Genomic DNA, 22,574 nt, shown 5'->3' on the forward strand with positions numbered 1-22,574 from the left:
AGAGCTTTCCAAAAGCCTTCAAGAGTAAGGGAGATAAACTGGAAAAATATTTGGAAAATAATCTCAGTTGTTTATCACTTTCCCGGGGGCTGAGACGCTGATTGGATCTTGGCCCCTCACCGGCACCCTATGAGGCAGACAGGGCTTTATTAGCTGCTTTCTGCATATAGAGAGAGGAGACTCAGAGAAGCTAAGAGGGTTGCCCAAGATTCCCCAGCTGGCCAGTAGGAACCTTGTCCAGGACCTTCATTCCAGATTTCAAGGACCTGGGCTTGCTGTGTTGCCTAACAGCCATAAATATTTTAGAGAAGCCTGCTGGGATGTAAGGAACTTCAGAGATTTTAGCCCCCACCATTTAGCCACAGAGCCTGGGTTTATGGAGCCACTAATTCATTCTGACAGTGCCTGATCACCCGCAGAGCCTCAGCGGGGAGATCTACACATTTCAAGGATAGCTAGCTCAGGAGTTCTCCCCGAATGCCCATTCTAGGCCATCTCAGAGCTCTGCTAGACTCACTCTCCCTACCCTCAATTTCTCCTGGAAAAACCAAACATGACCAGGTTTATTTGTAAGCCCAGGTGGATCATCCATTTCCAAGACAGTCAAGACCTGGCCATTAAGTCATACTTGTGTTTGTGTGTGCGTGCGTGCATGTGTGTGTGTGTGTGTGTCTGTGTGTGTGTGTCTGTATGTGTATGTGGGCTTTGTTTGTAATGACTTCGGTTTAAGAAGGCTGCTTTTGGATCTTCCTGTTTGGCCTGAGTGTGGGACACAAGCTAGGGCTTGCTGACCTGAATCAGCACTGTGTCGATGTGAGCATAAGTCTGCTTACCCACGGACAGAAGAGAAGTTCATGGGCTTTTTCAGGAGCAGCCTCAGCTGGATGGTAACTGTTGCTCACCTCCCAGAAGCTGGGGGAGCTTCAGCAGCCACCTCAGGCAGGCACCTCTCAGCGAAGAATGAGGAAGTCCGTCACCAGATGTTTCCACTGTGTCTCTAGCTGCAGGAGTCTCTTGTGGCTGGAGAGCCCATGTGTGCTATGCTCTGTGCCTCTGTGATTTTCTCCTACCCTCATCACAGCCCACACGTACATACCCCAATGCTCACCTATGGATGAGAAAACAGGCTCAGAGAGAGGAGAGAGAGGCACTAGAGAAATTCCTGCTAGTGCAGTGAGGACCACAAAGACACGCCGAGAAGTGCTAGGCAGTGTTTGAAAGGAAGATTTGGTCTGGGGGGTCAGAAAATGCCTCGTGAGGCTGGGCAAGGTGGCTCGCACCTGTCCTCGCAATGTGGGATATGATGAGGTTTCTCTTTAAGCATTATTTCCAACACCAACACATTGGGAGGCCAAGGCAGGCAAACCACTTGAGGTCAGGAGTTTGAGACCAGCCTGGCCAACATGGTGAAACCCTGTCTCTAATAAAAATACAAAAAAAATTAGCCAGGCATGGTGGTATGCACCTGTAATCCAAGCTACTTGGGAGGCTGAGGCAGGAGAATTGCTTGAACCCAGGAGGCAGAGGTTGCAGTGAGCCAAGATTGTGCCACTGCACTCCATTCTGGGTGACAGAGCAAGACTCTGTCTCAAAAAGAAAAGAAAAGGAAAGGAAGGGAAGGGAAGGGAAGGGAGGGGAGGGGAGGAGAGGGGAGGGGAGGGGAGGGGAGGGGAGGGGAGGGGAGGGAAGGGAAGGGAAGGGGAGGGAAGGGGAGGGAAGGGGAGGGAAGGGAAGGGAAGGGAAAGGAGAAAGAAAGAAAGAAAGAAAGAAAAGAAAACACCTCATGAGCAGCAGTTCCTTTTTCAGCTTGATCCAGAAGGATGACAAAGCGTTCATGAAGGGGTGCAGGGCAGTGCCAGGCAGGAAAGAGCAGCCAGGAGATGGGCTGGGACTGGCGAAAAGCATGTGACAGGGTAGGACACTGGTCACTTAAAGAGCACCAGCATGATATGGATAGAAGAAGAAATTACCAGGAAAGGAGGACAGAAGCCAGACTGGAGGAGGCCTTAGAGGTTAAAGATTTTGGATCAGTTTGTGACATTACAGGGTTAGTTTTTCAGATGAAACGTGGAATAGCAGGACCTTATATCACACTCTTCCTATGAGGAAATATTCCAAGTTTCACACGCCTGCTTTCCAAGGGACTTTTGGATCACAGCAGCCGATTCATGGGATGAAGAGTGGCTTTGGATGTCAGTTCTCCTCTTCTCATATCCACGTCTTCTCTTCCTATCCACATTGTAAATTCTTTGAGCTCAAAGACACCATGTTTGTAGAACATCCTCCCCTCACAACCCACTCCCCCACAGCCTTAATTATTTACTATTAGAGTAAACAATTTTTGATAAGAAGGAGGGCATAAAAAAGGTGTCTAATGGGTCTATACTGGATGAAAATAAGTGCAATATTCTATCCAAGCTTAACATGATATACAAGAGATTTATTTACTTGTTTGTTTGTTTGTTTTTCTGAGACAAAGTCTCACTCTGTCACCCACGCTGGAGTGCAATGGCACGATCTCAGCTCACTGCAACCTCCGCCTCCCAGGTTCAAACGATTCTCTTGTCTCAGCCTCCCAAGCAGCTGGGACTACAGGCGTGCACCACCACCCCTGGCTAATTTTTGGTGTTTTTAGTAGAGACGGGGTTTCTCTGTGTTGGTCAGGCTGGTCTCGAACTCCCGACCTCAGGTGATCCACCTGCCCTGGCCTCCCAAAGTGCTGAGATTATGAGTATGAGCCACCATGCCCGGCTGATATAGAAGAGATTTTCTTCAACTGCAGGGTCAAAACATGCTTCCCTTAGGAAAGGTGTGACCAGATAGCAAAGAGACTGGTTTCCATCCTCCAAAAACAAAGATCCATCTGATTACAGTGACATCATGTATAGAGCAATACACCTATTTCACTATGTAATATGCCAGAATGAATTTACGACCTGCCCTATCACTGAAATTGCGGTGGGGGTTCAATTGGGATACACTAGGTTGTAAGAGTCAGAAACTTAACTTGAATTAGTTTAATAAAAAAGCGAATTTCTGGGAAGGATTCTGGTATAATGAGGAGAATGAGGGAGACGGGATGTGTATAAAGGCAGCCCCAACATGGTTAGGATGAGCCCTTCTCAGGAGAAAGATCTCTGAACAAAAAATCAATGTCAACTATTAGGCATCTGCTATTTAGACTTTGAGACTCGTTCTATAATGTTATTAGAAGAACACAGTGTGGTAAAAATGAAAGTCACTTTTTGGGGTCAGACAAAAAGTTTAAACTGCTGATCTGCCATGTACTACTGCTAAGAACTTAGCAAATCACTTAAATTCTCTGAACCTTTCTTTTCAGCTAGGAAAATTACCACTTAAGGATTTAATGAGAGTGTGTATAAAAGAAAATAGCTCTGTGCCAGACACTCACTAAGCACTTAATAAACATTGCCCCCATCCTTCCCTTCATTTGTCAGGGAATGAAGATTAACTACCTGTATTAAATAAGCCAATATGGCCGGGCATGGTGGCTCACGCCTGTAATCCCAGCACTTTCGGAGGCTGAGGGGGGTGGATCACCTGAGGTCGGGAGTTCGAGACCAGCCTGACCAACATGGTAAAACCCAGTCTGTACTAAAAATACAAAAAAATTAGCTAGGTGTGGTGGCACGTGCCTGTAGTTCCAGGTATTCGGGAGGCTGAGGCAGGAGAATTACTTGAACCCAGGAGGCAGAGGTTGCAGTGAGCCGAGATAGCACTACTGCACTCCAGCCTGGGCGACAGAGCGAGACTCCATCAAAAAAAAAAAAAAAAAAAAAGAAAAAGAAAAAGCCAATATATGTAGAGTATTAGGACAGTATCTGATATTCAGGGTAAGAGTGCAATAAACGTTAGATGCCATTATCATCATTTTGATAATATTTCCATTTCCCTATAAGAATACACCTAAATGAATCCAATGGCTTCTCATACTGCCCACCTTCCTGGGGGATAAAAACATTTTTAAAAGATGACCCAGCCTGGCAAGGTGGCTCATGCCTGTAATCCCAGCACTTTGGGAGGTCGAGGCAGGTGGATCACCTGAGGTCAGGAGTTCAAGACCAGCCTGACCAACATGGTGAAATCCCATCTCTACTAAAAATACAAAAATTAGCTGGGTGTGGTAGCAAGCATTTGTAATCCTAGCTACCCAGGAGGCTGAGGCAGGAGAATCGTTCGAAGCTGGGAGGTGGAGGTTACAGTGAGCAGGGATCGTGCCATTGCACTCCAGCCTGCACGACAAGAGCGAAACTCCATCTGAAAAAAAAAAAAAAAAGCAGATGAACCTTTTTCTCTATCCTGTTTTCATTTCATTTTAAGGCTGGGAATTGTTTTTGCTCTGCAGTACCCAAGAGGCTCTGGACACTTAGTCAATATTAACTAATGATGTTGTTGGTGGTGTGCCAGGTTTTTGACACTAAACATTTTTATGCCAACTTTGTTGAATTAAGGTAGAATTAAATAGCTGTGCTGCAATCCTGTCTCAGCTGTAATCACCATTTGCTTTGCTCATATTTCCCATGCTATTCACCCCACCTAATCAGTTCAGTTTTATTGCATTTACGTAGATTGTATTGATGCACCTGCTGAAGCTCCTGCAGGAATAATCATCTCTCATTTTTCTCTTCTGTGGCTGTGGGTATTGGAAGACCCTGTCTCTCCCTCAGCTAGGACCCGAGTAGAACCTGTGGTGAAGAGAGTGTAGAGAAAGCAATAGGCTTTGCAACCATGGTGAGTCAGGAATGTCAGGGCTTTGTTTACCCTGAGAGTTTACCTAGGTTGAAGGCTGTCAAAGAAAACTTTCCTTTAACGTAAAAGGGTGACATGGACATGGTTCCCTTAAAGCGGCTTCTCAGGTTGAAGATCACAACTTCTTGATGGCAGTGGCATGGAATAAAGCATCTTAGTGTCTCCTCTAGTGCCTAATTTAGTCCCTTGATCAAATAACAACTACAGTAACAGGAGGAGGAGGAGGAATTAACACTTATGAAGAGCTAGGCATTATTCTAAGCACATCACATATTATAGATTATTTATGTTCAAAACAACTCTATGAGATGGTTACTATTATTATCCCCATTTTACAGGTGAGGAAACTAAAACACCAAGAATTAAGTAACTCGCCAAAGGCCACCCAATTATTATGTGGTGGACGTGGTTCTTGAACAACAGCAGCACACTTTGGAGTCCGTGATTGTGGATGTTGGGTAACTATTTCTTTGGCTATATTTTTTAATTTTTTTTTTTAATCTGTAGAATGCCTTTTAAAGTTTTCTCTGAAAGAAAAAAAAACAGAAACAGTCTATAGTGGGCCAAATATGGCCTTAGATGTTAACGCATGCTTTATTTTATTTAATTGTCAGATAATTCTGCAAAGTAGATGCTATTTTGCTATTTTTGTGTTTTGGTTTTTGGGTTTTTTTGAGACAGAATTTCGCTTTGTCACCCAGGCTGGAGTGCAGTGGTGTGATATCGGCTCACTGCAACCTTCACCTCCCATGTTCAAGCAATTCTCCTGCCTCAGCCTCCCAAGTAGTTGGGATTACAGGCGCCCGCCACCACACCTGGCTAATTTTTGTATTTTTAGTAGAGACGGGGTTTTGCCATGTTGACCAGGCTGGTCTCGAACTCCTGACCTCAGGTGATCTGCCCACCTCGGCCCCCCAAAGTACTGTGAGCCACTGCACCCAGCCTTTTTTTGTTTTGTTTTGTTGGTTTATTTTATCCTCCTGCCTCAGCCTCCCAAGTAGCTGGGATTACACTTGCAAGCCACTCTGCCTGGCTCTATTTTCTCTGTTTTTACAGAAGAAGGCTCAGGATCAGAGAAGTAAAGAAGTTTCATGAGATTACACACTAGTAACGGGGAAAGTTGAGACTTGAAGCATCATGTCTGTCCAACTCAAAGGCCATGATTCCATGCATTTCCTACCACTGCCAGCTTTGCACTGGGGATGGAAAACATTGAGTCATTTTCTGCAAAGTTTTCACAACACTATCCTTTTGAGGTATATTCACCAGGCTAAGCAGATACTATTATCCAGGTGCACATTGCTAAAATTACTGTACAGCGAGAGTACTGTCCAAAAGACCCAGAAACCTCTTTTCTAACAGTAGACCAGCAGCTCTATTCCAATATGGAGCACAATTTTAGCCATAAGTAACAACACCAATCATTACAACACCTTATATTTTTACATTATAATTTCATTAACAATAAGCACCTTACATTTTTATGATGCTATGTGCCTGACACTCTTCCAACCATTTCATGTATATTCAATCACTGAATTCTTACAAAAACCCTATGAGGGAGGCCTAGTTTTCTTCTGTTTTTAGATTGGGAAACTGACGCACAAACAATTTGCCAAAGGTCACCCAGCTAGGAAGTGGGAGAAGCAGTGCTGACTGAAGTCTGTGCACTCAGCCACAGGCTACGTTGCTGTTCATTAGTTAATTATTTGGGAAATGTTAGTTCTGTTCCTCTCTCCATATATTAAGCAATGGGGATTAATATGAGAATTAGCGATGTGTACTTCATCACCTGATATGTGTACTGAATGATTTAAAGATTTCTTTATAGGGTGTTTACATATACAAGGCATTGTACCAGGCTGTGGGAATGCCACACCTGCCTTCAAGGAGCTGAAATCAGCAAACCAGCAAATACAACACCATGTGAAAAGAATTAATATAGGAAATGGTGGCTATTCTCCTTTCACCATCTATTCTCTGTATCTTTCTGTCAAACTCAAGGCCCCCAGAGAATGGCCTGGGCTTTCTTGCCCTCTGACTTCTGGTTAGGTGCAGCCTATGGACAGATATAGGAAGGAGAGGAAAGGAGAGGGACATCAGGGTATTCATTCCCCAGCCCCAGCTCAGCCTTCTTCAGTCTGGCAGTGCTGATGATCCTCTCTGGCTATGACTTCTGCTGGACAACTCTGCTTCCACAGCCCCAGCTCTCACGAGGGTGTCAGTAACACCACTCTCTCCATTTGCTCCTTCAGGCTTAGGGGTATGAATGGCTTCTCAAGTTTTCTGGTTCCCAGATGCCTCAGCATTCCTTGTTGGTTTCTTTAACTTTGAGTGTACCACTGGCTTCCTGCAGGGCCCCTGACTGGTATAAAGGGTAAGCAGAGGATATAATAAGAGGGGCATTCAGGAAAGATCCCTAATCTAGACTTGGAGGGAGACAGGAGGCTGCTCAAAAGAAGTGAAATCTACAACTCCTAAAGGATGATCAGGAATTATCCAGTTTGGGGAAGTGGAGGTAGGAAGAATATGCTAAAAAGAGAGAATGACAAGTGGAAAGATATGAAAGCAAGAGCATAAATACTCCGAGAACTACAAAGTGTCTGTAAGATACCGCTCAAGGTAGAGAGTGGTGAAGAAGCTTAAGTAAGCACCTCCAGATCATGAAGGTGGAACTTTTGTTTTTTTTTCTTTTTTCTCTTTTTTTTTTTTTTGAGACAGGGTCTTGCTCTGTCGCCCAGGCTGGAATGCAATGGTGCGATCTTAGCTCACTGCAACCTCTGCCTCCCAGATTCAAGGGATTCTCAAGCCTCAGTCTCCCAAGTAGCTGGGATTACAAGCACATGCCACCATGCCTGGCTAATTTTTGTATTTTTAGTAGAAATGGGGTTTCACTATGTTGGCCAGGCTGATCTTGAACCCCTGAGCTCAAGTGATCTGCCCACCTCAGCTTTTCAAAGTGCTGGGATTAAAGGTGTGAGCCATCGTGCCCTGCCAAAGGTGGGATTTTTGAAGTTTGCTGATGAAGTTTTGCTCTATGACTTGTCATGTAATCTTCCCTTTGATTTCCTTATAAAGGATTCAGTGAAATCTATACTGCTTACCAAAAGTTCTGAAGTTGGGTTTCGGAGTAGCCAAGATGAAGTGCTGAGTCTGGTCTGAAGCAGCTCTCGGAGGTAATTTAGCAATAGGTTTGAGATTGCGCTGTCGGATTTTGACGTTTATGAGGCCACCCGCATCATTGCTAATGTGTGCTGTGTGGGTGGAGAATGCATGAGGCCAAAAAAGTTTAGGACAAATAGTTTGGAGATGGAGAATCAGCAAAGAAAATGTTGAGAGGAGAAGGCAGCTAGAACTGAAACGTTATAAAAGAAAGCTTGTTCTCTGCCTCTGCATAATCCTTAGTAAAATGCGCCTGGGTTACAGCAAATGCTATTTAAAAAATAACACTGAGTTCTGACTAGGAGACGTGAGACAGGCACTCTCTCTCCCTGCTGCTTCATTCTTGCCTTTTTTTGTGGTTCTGGATATTAAGTACCACCCTTGTTGACACCTGTGTTGCCCCTACAGATGCCTTGCTCTATCAGTTATCTCCATAGCCCCTTGTGGGTCAACACCCCCTTCCACATTGCTAGTCGTTACACTCATTATGGCCTCTTGGCTTCTGGTGGTTAAGCCACCTTACCTCTATTGCTTCAGGGCTCCATCATCCCTATCCACATTAACAAGCCTAACTCAGACCATCTTCTCAATGGCTGACCCTGACCTGCAGTGGAGCACCATAACTGAATGGATTAGCAGTGCTGATGCCCCCTCACCAGCACATTCCAGTGCCCTGGCTGAAGGGCGTGTCCTCTGGGCCCTCCAAGGGTTGCTCCTCTGGTGGATCTTCTAGCCTGACATGAAATGGCCATACAAGCATTCTACCCGCCTTCGCCTCTGTCCCTTAGCGTTCCTCCCTCAAGCATCTTCAGGGCAACTCGGGCATATCCCCTTGCCTCAGTGTTGGCCATTGCTTTGCCAGGTTTTTCGGAGCCAGCCCCACAGTGACCTTGCCCCATCCCTGGAGGCTGTCTGTACTTTATCTCAGTCTCCTGATTGTCTATATGTTTTCTTTTCTTTTTTTTTTTTTTCTTGAGACACAGTTTCACTCTGTTGCCCAGGCTGGTATGCAGTGGCGTGATCTCAGCTCACTGCAACCTCTGCCTCCCAGGTTCAAGAAATTCTTGTGCCTCAGCCTCCCAAATAGCTGGGATTACAGGCGCCCACCACAACACCTGGCTAATTTTTGTATTTTTAGTAGAGACGCGGTGTCACTATGTTGGCCCCAGGCTGGTCTTGAACTCCTGACCTCAAGTCATCCACCCACCTTGGCCTCCCAAAGTGCTGGGACTACAGGCATGAGGCACCACGCCCAGCCTAACTGCCTGTATTTTTGAAATTACTTGTGGAGCTTGATACTGGGTAATACCCTTGATTGTGTGAGTCTAACTTGAGAATCCAATGATTTATGATTATATATATATGTGTGTGTGTGTGTGTATACACACACATATATTTGCATATATTGTATATACAAATATATACTATATATGACATATATTATATATATGTCAGGAAAATATGAACACTGACTAGATATGTAATAATATTAAAGAATTATTGTAGAGGTTTTTGGTGTGATAATAATATTGCTGTTAGGTTTTTAAAATATCTGCATACACAGGCTGGGCATGGTGGTTCACGCCTGTAATCCCAGCACTTTGGGGAGCCAAGATGGGAGGATTGCTTGAGGCCAGTTGGAAACCAGCCTGGCCAATATAGTGAGACCCCATCTCTACAAAAAAATTATTTTAACTAGCTGGGCACGGTGGTGCCACTTGAAGGCCCCAGCTACTGGGGAGGCTGAGGTGGGAAGATTGCTTGAGTCCAGGAGTTCAAGGCTGTAGTGAGCTATGATCACATTACTGCATTCTAGCATGGGCAACAGAGTGAGACCCTGTCTCAACAACCATAACAACAACAACAACAACAACAACAACTACAAATATATATATATATGCATATAGAAGTGTTTACTGATGAGACTATTTGATGTCTGAGACTTGCTTCAAAGTAATTCAGTGTGAGAGAAAGAATGGGGGTCCTAGAGACATAAGATGGGCCATGATAATTATTGAAACTTAATGTGTTTATGGAGGTTTATTATACTATCTTCCCTAGTATTATATACAATATATAAAACCTTTAAAAGTTCGATATTTTCCATAATACAGAGATTTTTAAAACTCTAAATCAAATTTAAAGCAAATAATAAGATACCTGAAATGCCACAAGGGTGAATATATATATATGTGTGTGTGTGTGCGTGTGTATGTATGTGTGTGTGTGTGTGTGTGTGTGTATGTATATATATATATTTTTTTTTTTTGAGGTGAAGCCTTGATCTGTCGCCCAGATTGGAGTGCAGTGGCATGATCTCAGCTCACTGTAACCTCCGCCTCCCGGGTTCAAGCGATTCTCCTGCCTCAGCCTCCCGAGTAGCTGGGATTACAGGCATGTACCACCATGCCTGGCCAATTTTGTATGTTTAGTAGAGATGGCGCTTCTCCATGTTGGTCAGGCTGGTCTCAAACTCCTGACCTCAGGTGATCTGCCCGCCTCAGCCTTCCAAAGTGGTAGAATTACAGGCATGAACCACCATGCCCAGCCAAGGGTGAATATATTTATATGAAGTATTCTAACAACCGTATGTGAAAATATGAACCTGACTATAGAAAAATAACATAGTTCATAAATAAGACATTGGTAGAAGGAGAAACAATATTAACAACAAAACTGAAAAGTAGTTTTCAACCCTCCACTCAGTAAAATACAAATTAATATAGAAATATTATATTAACTCTTTCTATAAAATAGGCAAAGAACAGAAAAAATATTGAGGCAAAGTATTTCATAGGGTGAAGAAAATTCAACAGTTTAAATTTTTATCTTTCTGCAAACCATTTTTCCAACACACTTATCAAAAAATCTTAAAACTTTGCCCTACTACTTGACCCAAAGTCCAACTTCTCTGAAATTATTCTTAGACAATAAACATAGATATGTGTGAACATTTAGGTATACATATGTGTAATAAGTCATTGTTTAATAATAATGAAGGCCAGGCACGGTGCCTCACGCCTGTAATCCCAGCACTCTGGGAGGCTGAGGTGGGCGGATCACCTGAGGTCAGGAGTTGGAGAGCAGCCTGGCCAACATGGCGATACCCTGTCTCTACTAAAACTACAAAAATTAGCTGAGCGTGGTGGCGGGCACCTGTAGTACCAGCTACTTGGGAGGCTAAGGCAGGAGAATCACCTGAACCCGGAAGGCAGAGGTTGCAGTGAGTGGAGACAGTGCCACTGCACTCCAGCCTGGGTGACAGAGGGAGATTCTGTCTCAAAATAATAATAATAATAATGACAAAAATTTAAAATAATATAAGAATACTAATTAGGATTGAACAAAATAAGGAGGAAGGGTGACCTGCATATCCAACAACAGAAAATAGTTAAAGGAATTGTGGTATTATATGCAGATATAAACACACATTTTATCCAGACATTACATGAGACTATGTAATGACAAGGAAAGATATCCAGGAAAATTAGATAAAGAAAGCAAACTGGAAAGGAGGACTACCAGAATTTTTCATTTGTGTTTCTTTTATAGCTCTATAGAGGAACAACAAAAAAAATGGAATAGAAGAATAAGCTCTAAACATTAAACAGGGATAATATGGTGTGGAGAGGGGTAGCTTATGGATGTTTTAATTTTCTCCTTTTTATATATCTATATTTCCTAAATGTTCTGTAACAGACTTGTATTACTTTAATGACATTAAACAAAATCATCTGTTGATTCATCAATCCACTTCGAGGAATCTTTCCTAACAAAATAACCAGGAATATGATCAAAGATTATTAGCATAGTCTCCGGAGCATTATTTATAATAGGGGAGATATTGTGAGTAATCCAATTATCCCATAATAAGAGAATTATTAGATAAATTATTGTATTAAGAATTTTTTAAAATCCCATATTCCTGGGAAAAGGTTGATTGTTCTATAACCATGGTAACAAGTACCATTATAACCAGGTTTTAAACTCTATCAATCAATGCAACTTGCTTCAGTGAACATGCTTTGACAAATCAACCAATCAGTGATAGTCTCTTACATATGCAAGTCAGCCAATCAGGAATAGAGTTAGTCTAATAGATGACCTTCTGAATGCCAACCAATCAGCAACAGTCTCACTGGAGTAACCACATTTCTAGAGTTGACGTCAATCTACTTATATCCCTGAAAATCTTCCAATCCCTGAATTCTATGCTTCCCCAAAATCCAGTATAAAATCATTATTCTGCTCAGCCAGATTCTACCTGACCAGCATGGCTCTTCCTTACCATAATAAGCAATAAATCCAGCTTTGTGTTATGTGTGGTATTCTGTGTGTGTGTGTCCGTCCCTGTATGTGTGTGGTGTGTGTGTGTGTCTATGTATATACACACTGAGGGAGCACACATACACATATGTACGAACATAGAATTTCATACATTCATTGAAAATTTTGTTTTCAAAGACCACATAATGACGAGAAAAATATATTCAAAATATATTATGTGCAAAAGCATTGAATACAAAACTGTGTATTGTACAATCCTAATGAGAGAGAGAGACAGGAGAAAATACACCAAAATTTGAAAAAATATATCTGGGTTGTGAGACTATGGGTGATTTTCATCTTATTTTTTCCTTATATTTTCAAAAACCTCCATAGTGAGTGACCTTTTATCACTTTTATAATGAGGGGGAAGACTTTCTTAAAAAGTCTTGGTTTAGCATTATAGCCCTAAACCAGTTAATTTTAAATGTCATCTGAAAAGTTTAGAACCTCCTTATGAGTTCTTCTTTTATGATTCTTTCATTGTTAACAGGCTATGACATTAAGCCAAAGGCCTCCATCCAAATATTTATTGTGTGCTTGTGTGCCAGACACCAAATAAGGCACGCAGACAGCTGCTAAGATGATGTAGGATGAAGCTGGGCATGGTGGCTCACACCTGTAATCCCAGCACTTTGGGAGGCTGAGGCAGGTGGATTGCTTGAGCCCAGGAGTTCGAGACCAGCCTGGGCAACATGGCAAAACCCCGTCTCCACACACACAAAAAAAAAATTAGCCAAGCATGGTGGCACATGCCTTGTAGTTCCAGCTACCTGGGAGGCTGAGGTGGGAGAATCACCTGAGTCCGGGGAGGTCAAGGCTGCAGTGAGATGTGATTGTGCCACTGCACTGCAGCCTGGGTGACAGAGTGAGACCCTGTCTCAAATCATCCCTCAGATGATGATGTTTAATGATGTAATACCTTCCTGAAAACTCTATGGAAAAGGACATTTTCATTAATTGGACTGAGCATAGGAGACTGTGTTTTCCCTCCAAATATGTTCAATGCTTATTATTAGTGGGGACTATCAATGTAGCAAGTAAAGGCAAGAAAGGCAGTCTAGGTGTTTGTTAGGCAGGACTATGAGTAATGGTCTATAAAATACAACAAAAAAACTGGGAACGACCTAGAGTGTGTAGTAGAAAGTGAAAAATAAATGTTAATTTCTTCTACTATCTTTTTCTTTATTTTGGAGGAGAGAGCTTTGGCTTCTTCTTTTCTTAATAAAAATAGTGTCAAGGTCCTAATTGCATTTAATTAAGCCATATTTCTAGCACTGAGAATGCAGAAGGATACACTGTAGCCTGCTGTTCTCCATTTCCTAATGCATGCAAGCAGCTCTAAATGAGTAAGAAATGATGATTGAATATTGTGAACAGGCACAATAGTTAATCTCATGTGAATAGGCAGTAGGAGTGGAATGTGTTTGTCTTGGGTTTGTTAGACAGATTTTCATGATCAAACACTGAAAGAGGATTTTCCCCATTTTCTTCCTGCTGACAATGCATCACTGATAGTTTGACTTAATGAGGTTCTTAGATTTAATAAAATAGAAAAAGGCAGTGAGCCATTTCCCAAAATGACTTGAAAGAAATATTTGGCAGGAATAATTGAGATTCAGAGATTACTGGTCCATAGAACCCTACCAATTCCTACCAGCCTGGACTGTGCCCGCTTGCTCTACATTTTCTGCTGATTTTAGAAATCACCCCATCGCTGCCTGGGTGGCAGTAACTTCCCTTAATAGGGCCATTTATCATAAACTATGAGATGCTAAGGAATTATTCAAAATTTTCTATGGGTAAGCAGTAACTTGAGAGTCTGTACAATCCTTAATAACGATACCTTAGCTTTGTATAATCTGCTGGAGTTTACATAGTGCCTTCATGGACCTTTAAGCATTCAGTTCTCATTCTAATCCTGTCAAGTGGGGACCAGTATCCTGACTTTACAGTTGAAAAAAGTTGAGGCTCCAGAATCCTTAAATGAGTTGCCTAAGGTTTCGCAGTGAGTAAATACGTGGTAGCGTTCAGACCTAGGTCTTATATTCATTCTGGTGCTTGATCCAATCTAGCTGAACAACTATCCCTAAACGAGCAAAAAAGAAGATTCTGATTTGAGGTCTGAGGACCAGGGATGAAGTCCTGGCCCTTGCCTCTTGGTAGCACATGATGTAAGGCATATCAATTAGCCTCTCTGAATCACAGTTTTCTTATCTGAAAAACAGAGACAACTGTGCTGCTATCAATTTATTCTCATCACTCAGCCCCAAATCCACCCTTTATTGCCTGCTTTGTGAAACTGCGGCTTCCTGAGAGATGCAACAGCCACCTGGCCATTTGGGGTGACTTGTGCCACTGAGCCAACCAGCAGAAAAAGGTGTTACTCCATGGGCTAGAATGATTGATCCTAGTTACCAAGGGTAAATTGAGCTGCTACTACACAATGGGGAAGAGGAACCAAGTCTGGAACACAGAGGATCTAGAGACCCTCTTAGTACTTCTGTGTGCAATAGTAAAAGGTAATAGAAAACTATAGAAACAAGCAAACAAAAAAAAGCAACATGACTGAGGACAGACCCTTAGGGAATGAAGGTTTGGGTCATCTCACCCGGTAAAGAACCCTGACCATCTGAGGTTCTGTCTCAGGGTAAAATGAATATAGGATGGATTGTGGGAGGAGGAAATCATAGATTATTCTATGGCATCTTACAGAAATCAGGACTGTGGTCGTGTGAAAGGAAAATATCTTAGGCCCCCAAAATCACTAAGGAAAACTCAAGCTGGAAACTGTTTAGGGCCCACCGGCCTCCCATTCTATTCAAAGTCACCCCTCTGCTCACTGAGATAGATGCATATCTGATTGCCTCCTTTGGAAAGGCTCATCAGAAACTCAAAAGAATGCAACCGTTTGTGTTTCACCTATCTGTGACCTGGAAGCCCCTCCCCGCTTCCTGCCTTTGCTTCAAGTTGTCCTGCCTTTCCAGACCGAACCAATGTACTTCTTACACATATTGATTGATGTCTCCTGTCTCCCTATAATGTATAAAACCAAGCTGTGCCCTGACCACCTAGGGCACAGGTCGTCAGGACTTCCTGAGGCTGTGTCCTCAACCTTGGCAAAATAAACTCTCTAAATTAACTGAGACCTGTCCCAGATTTTCTGGGTTCACAGTAGCTTTGCAGATTTTCTCCTTACTTGTTATATGTGTATGTAAAAAGTAAAGTAAAGGTTCCTCTTCAAAGAGACTCTCCTCCCTGACTAATTAGGAATATAGTAACTTCTCTTAGAAGCAAAATTTATTCAAAGACCTGTGCTAATATTCTTAAATATCCGCTAGCCTTAACGAAAAAAATCAATGTACTTTATGTTCTCAGCTCCCACAATTTAGCCTCAATATTTGCCCTGGCATGCTTATACTGGTCCAAGCAAGCATTAGGTCATAGCCTGTTCCTCTTTCGTATTTGGCGGTGCTTTTACCTTTCTCAGCATTCCCCAAATTACTTCCTCCTTCCTTTGTTCTTCTCTGCCTTTGCCTCTTTTAGAAAGTTGTAAGTTGCTAGCCAATTGGGACAAATAGAGAACGTGAGGTCTCATTCCAGCCAGTGGAAACCGGACATAGCAGTAGAGTGGATGCGTCAGGTTATAAATGACCCTTTATTCGGTGTGCTTTCATGGCAAAACTGCTGGCAAGTGTACCCTTTCTGCAGAAAGTAAAAATGGCCTTGCTGAGGAAATTAAATTTATGTTCAAGTGCTATTTCTTTACGGCACTGGGGAACAAGCATTTTATTACTAAATAAGCATTTCAAACAGTATGTATTCATTTGTATATTATAAAAATATTCTTTTCTCTCCTTCCCACTCTTATTTTATATCTACATTGTTGGAGGTTTACTTTATAATTTAGTGTTCAGGTAACAAAATATTCACTGGGGCCCAGTGCATTGGCACGCCCTGTAATCCCATCACTTTGGAAGGCCAAGATGGGCAGATTGCTTGAGCCCCTGAGTTTGAGACCAGCCTGGGCAACATGGCAAAACCCTGTTTCAACAAAAAGTACAAAAATTAGCCAGGCATGGTGGTGCACACCTGTAGTCCCAGCTACTCAGGAGGCTGAGGTGGGAGGATTGATTGAGCCTAGGAGGTCAAAGCTGCAGTGAGCCATGATTGCACCACTGCACTCCAGCCTGGATGACAAGACCCTATCTCAAAAACAAACAAAAATTCACTGGGACTGTGACTGAACTTGAGAATTATTACTATTGGGATTGTGTGTTTCCTTATTTTGAGGAAATGGTGAACACGTGTTCATTTTTACAAAGGGAAGCTGTATTATGTTAGGTGAAAACATAGAGGTGTTTTGTTTTCACGAAGGAGTTCAGATGTTTGTAAAAGGGTGCATATGGAAGCGAAGAAGCCAAAGAGATGGACAGTGCCCCTTTTTCAACTGATCGCTTCTCAGTTCTCTTTGTTGTTCTGCTTTGTGATACTGTGGAACTGGATCCTATACATGTTGACCATGTCAGCCAGCACTGTGTACAGCTTTGTCAATAGAGAGTGCCATAGGGACTCTGCAGGTGCAAGAGGCTTCTTTTTCCACTTCCAGTGTTATTCTTTCCCACTTGCTCCTATGGCACATCTATGCATGGATGGCATGCATATAGGATGACCAGGGACATTCATACTCTTGCAAGTTTGGCTGGCACACTGGTGAGAGACTTATGGTTCCCTGCTCACCAGCCTCAGCCCACCAGCTGATAAACAGCTCTGGCCTGGGACAACTCAACAAACTTCTCCTCTATCTACTGGGCAACAGGCACACTCCTACCAGCCACAAGGTGTGAGACTTGGCCTACCTTCCAAGTTTGTTCTTTTCTTGGTCACTCTCCCAGACTCTTAGGTTATTCTTCAGAGTTCTCTTTTATCTCCTCCCAGTCCCAGTTGCTAGTTCCTTATTACTAGTTGATAACTCTTTATATTACATTTTTTCTCCTTACATTTTTCTATATTACATTTTTCTCTTTAAATTTCTGATGATATTTCTCTCTCCTGATTGCAGCCTGACTGATACAAAAATGATATTGATTTTGAGTATTTCACAGGGTTATTATGATGTTAAATAAGCTAATGCACAGAGAAGCACTTAGAAATTTTTTAAGAATTTGGTAAATAATTGTATAAATAGTCTCAATGTATCATCCTTCTTTTATTCATGCTACTTTATAGTATGAATCACTGATGCTAGGATTGGTCGTAACATTTGTTTTGGCCAATGGGACATCTACACACATGATATAAGTAGAAGTTTGGTAAGCATTTGTATATTGACGTGTGCCCCTGAACACTGCCCTGACATTGCCATGTGAAGAGGAATAGTCTAGCCTCCTTGAGGATGGACAACCACATGCTGAGCGAAGCCCAGCCCTAACCTGGTATACCAGTGGGGTGCAGCTTCACGGGTAAGCCCAAGCAAGGCCAACAGAAGACTCACTCATTTAGCCCACAGAATCACAGAAAGAAAACATCATTGTTATTTTAAGACCCTACGTTTAGGGGTGATTGTTGCATGGCAATACATTACGCATGCAAATATAACTGAAACACTAACTGAAAAGATATATAAGTTAAAATATTGGTAAAACCTTTTTCTGTGGTAAGTGACTGAAATCTAACTTAAGCTAGTGTAAGCACAAAATAATATGTATTGGTTTACATAGTTGAAAGTCTAGGAGTTGGTTAAGCACACAGTTAGATCCGTATGCTCAGGCTACATCCTCAGGGGTCAGCCGTCTTACCTTCGTTTCCTGATCTTCTTTCTTTTATCCTCAGGCAGGCTTTGCCTTCATGGTGATAAGAGGGATTCCAGAGTCTCTTATGTCCTCAAAGCTTCAAGCTCAGTCAAAGAACCTCGATGGTTTCCACAAAAAATCTTGGGCCTTGGATCAACTGCCCACCCTTGAACCAATCCCTGTGGCCCCAGGCTGATTGGCAGACCTGAATCATCTATCCCATGCCCAGAACTTTGGCTTGACCAGGCTCATCCAAAACAAGGGAACCCAGAGTGTTTCCCCAAAGAAAATCAGGGGGCTATTACTGGGAAAAAGAATTCCACCACAAGTAGCAAAAATACTGTTCTCAATAAAACATCACCTGATACTTTGGTTCATTGAAGATATATTACTTTGGTCTTTCTTGGTTGGGAATCATTTGGATACCAAGAATATAAATACTCTTGACTTAAGAAATGAGAAAGTTTATCAGAAGCATGCAGGATACTCCTGAATCCACAGGCAATGTGGCTAGGTGTCATGAAGAATTATATCCAAGAACTAGAAAGTCATAAGAGAGTCTTTTTTTTTTTTTTCTCTCTCTCCCCTTCCACAATTACATGGTCTTTTATCTCTGCTTTTCATTGATATTAATTTTTAACTCTCTAATTTCTATGGGGAACCCATTCTGCGAGGTTTGGTTAAAGCTAACCCAACTTCCTGCCACAGGGGCAGGCTCATCTCCCAGACCAGCCAATCAGAGTATGTTCTCTCTCAGACTAGCCAATCAGGGTATATCATCTCCCTGGCCACAGTGATGAATCTAGCTTGATCATGTGATCCAAGCTAGGTCAATTGGAGTCCTCCGGGGACCTTTCTGCCATAGTGATCCTGAGTCCTTTTTCCTCAGGGGTTCCTAAGTTAATTCGATGTGTATTGAATTTCATGGCCATCATGCTTGGCATATGGAAGAGAGCTTGCTTGCGAGCAGAGAGAAGAAAAACAATCTAATGATAGAATTTGAGATCTCAGATCCAACCATGACCTGAAGCCTTAAGTGTTTTAATTGCTTGAGCCCTGGGGTGGGGCTTCAACTTGGCCTAACTTCTCAGAGTCGGCCTAACTTTGCTCAGTTGCTCTAAGGTTGTACTATTTCTCTTGGGAGCAAAAATTCCCAAAGGAAAGAGAATTTATGAGGAGTAACTGTGGAGGAGTTAATTTTTTTTAAAATGTCCTAAAAAAAAGTGTAAAAATATTTCTTTAGCGGAGAAAGTCTCTTTCCTTTCCACCTGGCGGCAGCCATCCATTAAACCAAGGTGGATGCATGCAAGCACATCCGGGAGCTATGGAGGAAGAAGCAGTGTGATGTCATGCACTTTCTTTTGAGGGTCCACTGCTGGCAGTACTGCCAGCTCTCTGCTGTCCACAGGGCTCACCGCCCCACCAGGCTCCACCGCAGCAGGCCTCATAAAGCTGGCTGACTGGGCTACAAGGCCAAGCAAGGTTATGTTATATGTAGGATTCGTGTGCGCCGTGGTGGCCAAAAACGCCCAGTTCCAAGGGTGCAACTTACAACAAGCCTGTCCGTCATGGTGTTAACCAGCTAAAGTTTGTCCGAAACCTTCAGTCTGTTGCAGAGGAGTGAGCTGGATGCCACTGTGGGGCTCTAAGAGTCCTGAATTCTTACTGGGTTGGTGAAGATTCCACATACAAATTTTCTGAGGTTATCCTCATTGATCCATTCCATAAAGCCATCAGAAGAAATCCTGACACCCAGTGGATCACCCAACCAGTCCACAAGCACAGGGAGATGTGTGGGCTGACATCTGCAGGCCGAAAGAGCCGTGGCCTTGGAAAGGGCCATAAGTTCCACCACACTGTTGGTGGTTCTCGCCGTGCAGCGTGGAGAACACACAATACTCTCCAGCTCCACTGTTACTGCTGATATAAGTAAAGTTTGTAAAATTCCTTCCTAATACACAATTTAGGACAGTTCAAAAAAAATATTTCTTTAAAGAGGCCCTACTCTTTAAAAAGAACTCCAATGGAAAGTTCCTCTTACATTCCAGTTGTATTAGTTTCCTATTGCTGCTATAATCAAAATGCAACAAAGTTAGTGACTTGAAACAGCACAACTTTGTTCTCATACAGAGGTCAGAAGTTACCAGTGGGTTGGCAGAACTGTGTTCCTGCTGGAGGCTCTAGGTGAGAATTGGCTTCCTTGGTTTTTCCAGCTACCAAAAGCTGTCCCCATGCCTTGGTTCAGGGCCCCCTTCCAGAAGTGGCATCACCCCAACCCCTGCTTTCATCATCACATCTTCTTTTCTGATATTGAGCTTCCTTCTTACCTAGTATAAGGACCCATTTGACTACATTGGGCCCGCCCAGGATAATCTCCCCATTGCAAACCCCTTAATTTAGCCACATCTGCAAAGAGCCTTTGCCATGTAAGATGACAAATTCACGGGTTTCAGGGATTAGGATGTGGACATCTTAGGGGAGGGCATTATTTAGCCTACCCCACTGGTGGACTTATTTATTTATTTATTTAAAAAAATCTGTGTTACCCCCAAAATGTTGTAATAAGAATAATGAGAAATTTGAAGTCACCCTTTTAGAGGAAATGTTTGTCTTCTAAGTTAAAGTGTATAATTCAAATAATCTGTCAGTCTGCTTTATTCTGGGTGAGGAAAGACACTGGAATTTCAAGCATATTTAATTCCTTTGTAAAGATGATACTGCTACTTTTCTTAAAATATGCTCATTTTAATTTGTATTTGTGCAGAAAAGTAAAATGCAGACAGGGACAAGAAAAGATAGAAATACTTGAGCAAAATGTAGAATACAAAGGGCAAAAATCCACAAGCAACTTCTTAGCACTGCTTCAGAAAGGGAGGGGGAGAAAAAGAGAAACAGCAAAGACATACCACAAATATTTGCCATTCTCATAAAATGGAACTTGAGTGGAAAGTATAACCTCTGACTTGGTGGATGGAGAGGGCCAGAGAAAGCTTCTTTTTTCTTTTATCTGACCACATTTCAAACAATACCAGGCAATAATTGTCTCTTAGAGTAAATGGCAAAGGGAATTGATTTTTAAATTACTTTTAAATCATAAAATCCCACAATTGTAACTGCATTTTGGGTAGTCATCTGACAGTATACCAGGAACTTTATTGGAGAAAAAAATCCAGGAAGGCATTGAGAAGCACTAATAAAGCATGTCTCTGTTGAATTGATGTTAACTCTTCTCCTTAGTAATTGAGTTTTCATCCTAGGAAAATACTATTTATGAGAGGTGAGCATTTTTTTTTTAAAGGCTGCCCTGAAAGAATAGCAGAAACTATGACATTTTTTAATTTGATAAAACCATATAAAGAGATGCCTGACAACTTTGATGATTGGAAGCTTTAAAACCAAATTAAATCTGTAAGCAGGTTTTTCTCAAAAAGTAAAGGCTTGAATTCAATATACACTTTCTACATTTATGTCAATGTTCTTTCTTTTTTTTTGTTTTCTTTGTAAATTTATTTTTATTTTATTTATGTTTTGTTTTTTCTTTGTAATGTTCTTTCTTCATTAATGGAAACTGAATAATTTCTGAGTGAATTATCTGAAAATCAACTTGCCAAATGCTAATTTACAGAAATTTAATTTACCCAATGATAATTTGCCAAATATGCAATTCTCCAAATTTATCGAACGTATGGATTTATTAAAAAAACTTGCTTTTAATAATTATTTCAATGTCCTTTCTTACTTTTCAAACACTAAATTAACATTAAAGAGTATCCTAAAAAAACAAGAAGCAGCTTATAAAACCCTACCATGTAATAAATGCTAACATTTTTAGTTCTAACCAGGAAAAATTGTATACATAGACTCAGTAGCAGTTTGCAGAAGAACTCAATGTAGAAAATGAAAATTATTCAACTTAGTAGAAAGAATACCTGAAAGGGGTTAGCATAACAGACTGTATGATTAATAGTTCAAATTTGAGTTACCTTAACCATAAACATGAAATTGTAGGCCCAGCATGGTGGCTCACACCTGTAATCCCAACACTTTGGGAAGCTGAGGTGGGCGGATAACCTGAGCTCAGGAGTTCAAGACCAGCCTGGGTGACATGGCAAAACCCCACCTCTACAAAAAATACAAAAAATTAGCTGGGCGTAGTGGCATGTGCCTGCGGTCCCAGTTGCTTGGGAGGCTGAGGTGGAAGGATTGCTTGAGCCCAGGAGGTCAAGGCTGCAGTGAGCCGAGATTGTGCCACTGCACTCCAGCCTGGATGACAGAGGGAGACCTTGTCTCAAAAAGAAACAAATAAACAAACAAAAAAACCCCACCACCAACAACAAACTGTAAAGGAGGAATTTTAAAAGGGTTAAAAAAAAAAACCCTAAAAAGGCTAAATGAAGAAATGAACCAGACAGTGATAAGAGCAATCACATTATCTAAGAAACAAGGGCTATGGATAATAAAAACTACAAACAAACATTGATTTGTTACTTGAAAAGTAATGGAGAAAGTATCTTAAAAGTACTA

The 22,574-nt window shown here is 41.9% G+C and overlaps 1 pseudogene; it reads left to right on the top strand.

Annotated features, from left to right (window-relative positions):
• Positions 1–16,926: 16,926 nt before the first annotated feature.
• On the top strand, positions 16,927–19,974 carry LOC129045083 (large ribosomal subunit protein eL15-like; annotated as a pseudogene).
• The last annotated feature ends 2,600 nt before the right edge of the window (positions 19,975–22,574 follow it).

The sequence above is a fragment of the Pongo pygmaeus genome, chromosome 8 (assembly GCF_028885625.2).
Source record: "Pongo pygmaeus isolate AG05252 chromosome 8, NHGRI_mPonPyg2-v2.0_pri, whole genome shotgun sequence".
NCBI classification, from domain to species: domain Eukaryota; kingdom Metazoa; phylum Chordata; class Mammalia; order Primates; family Hominidae; genus Pongo; species Pongo pygmaeus.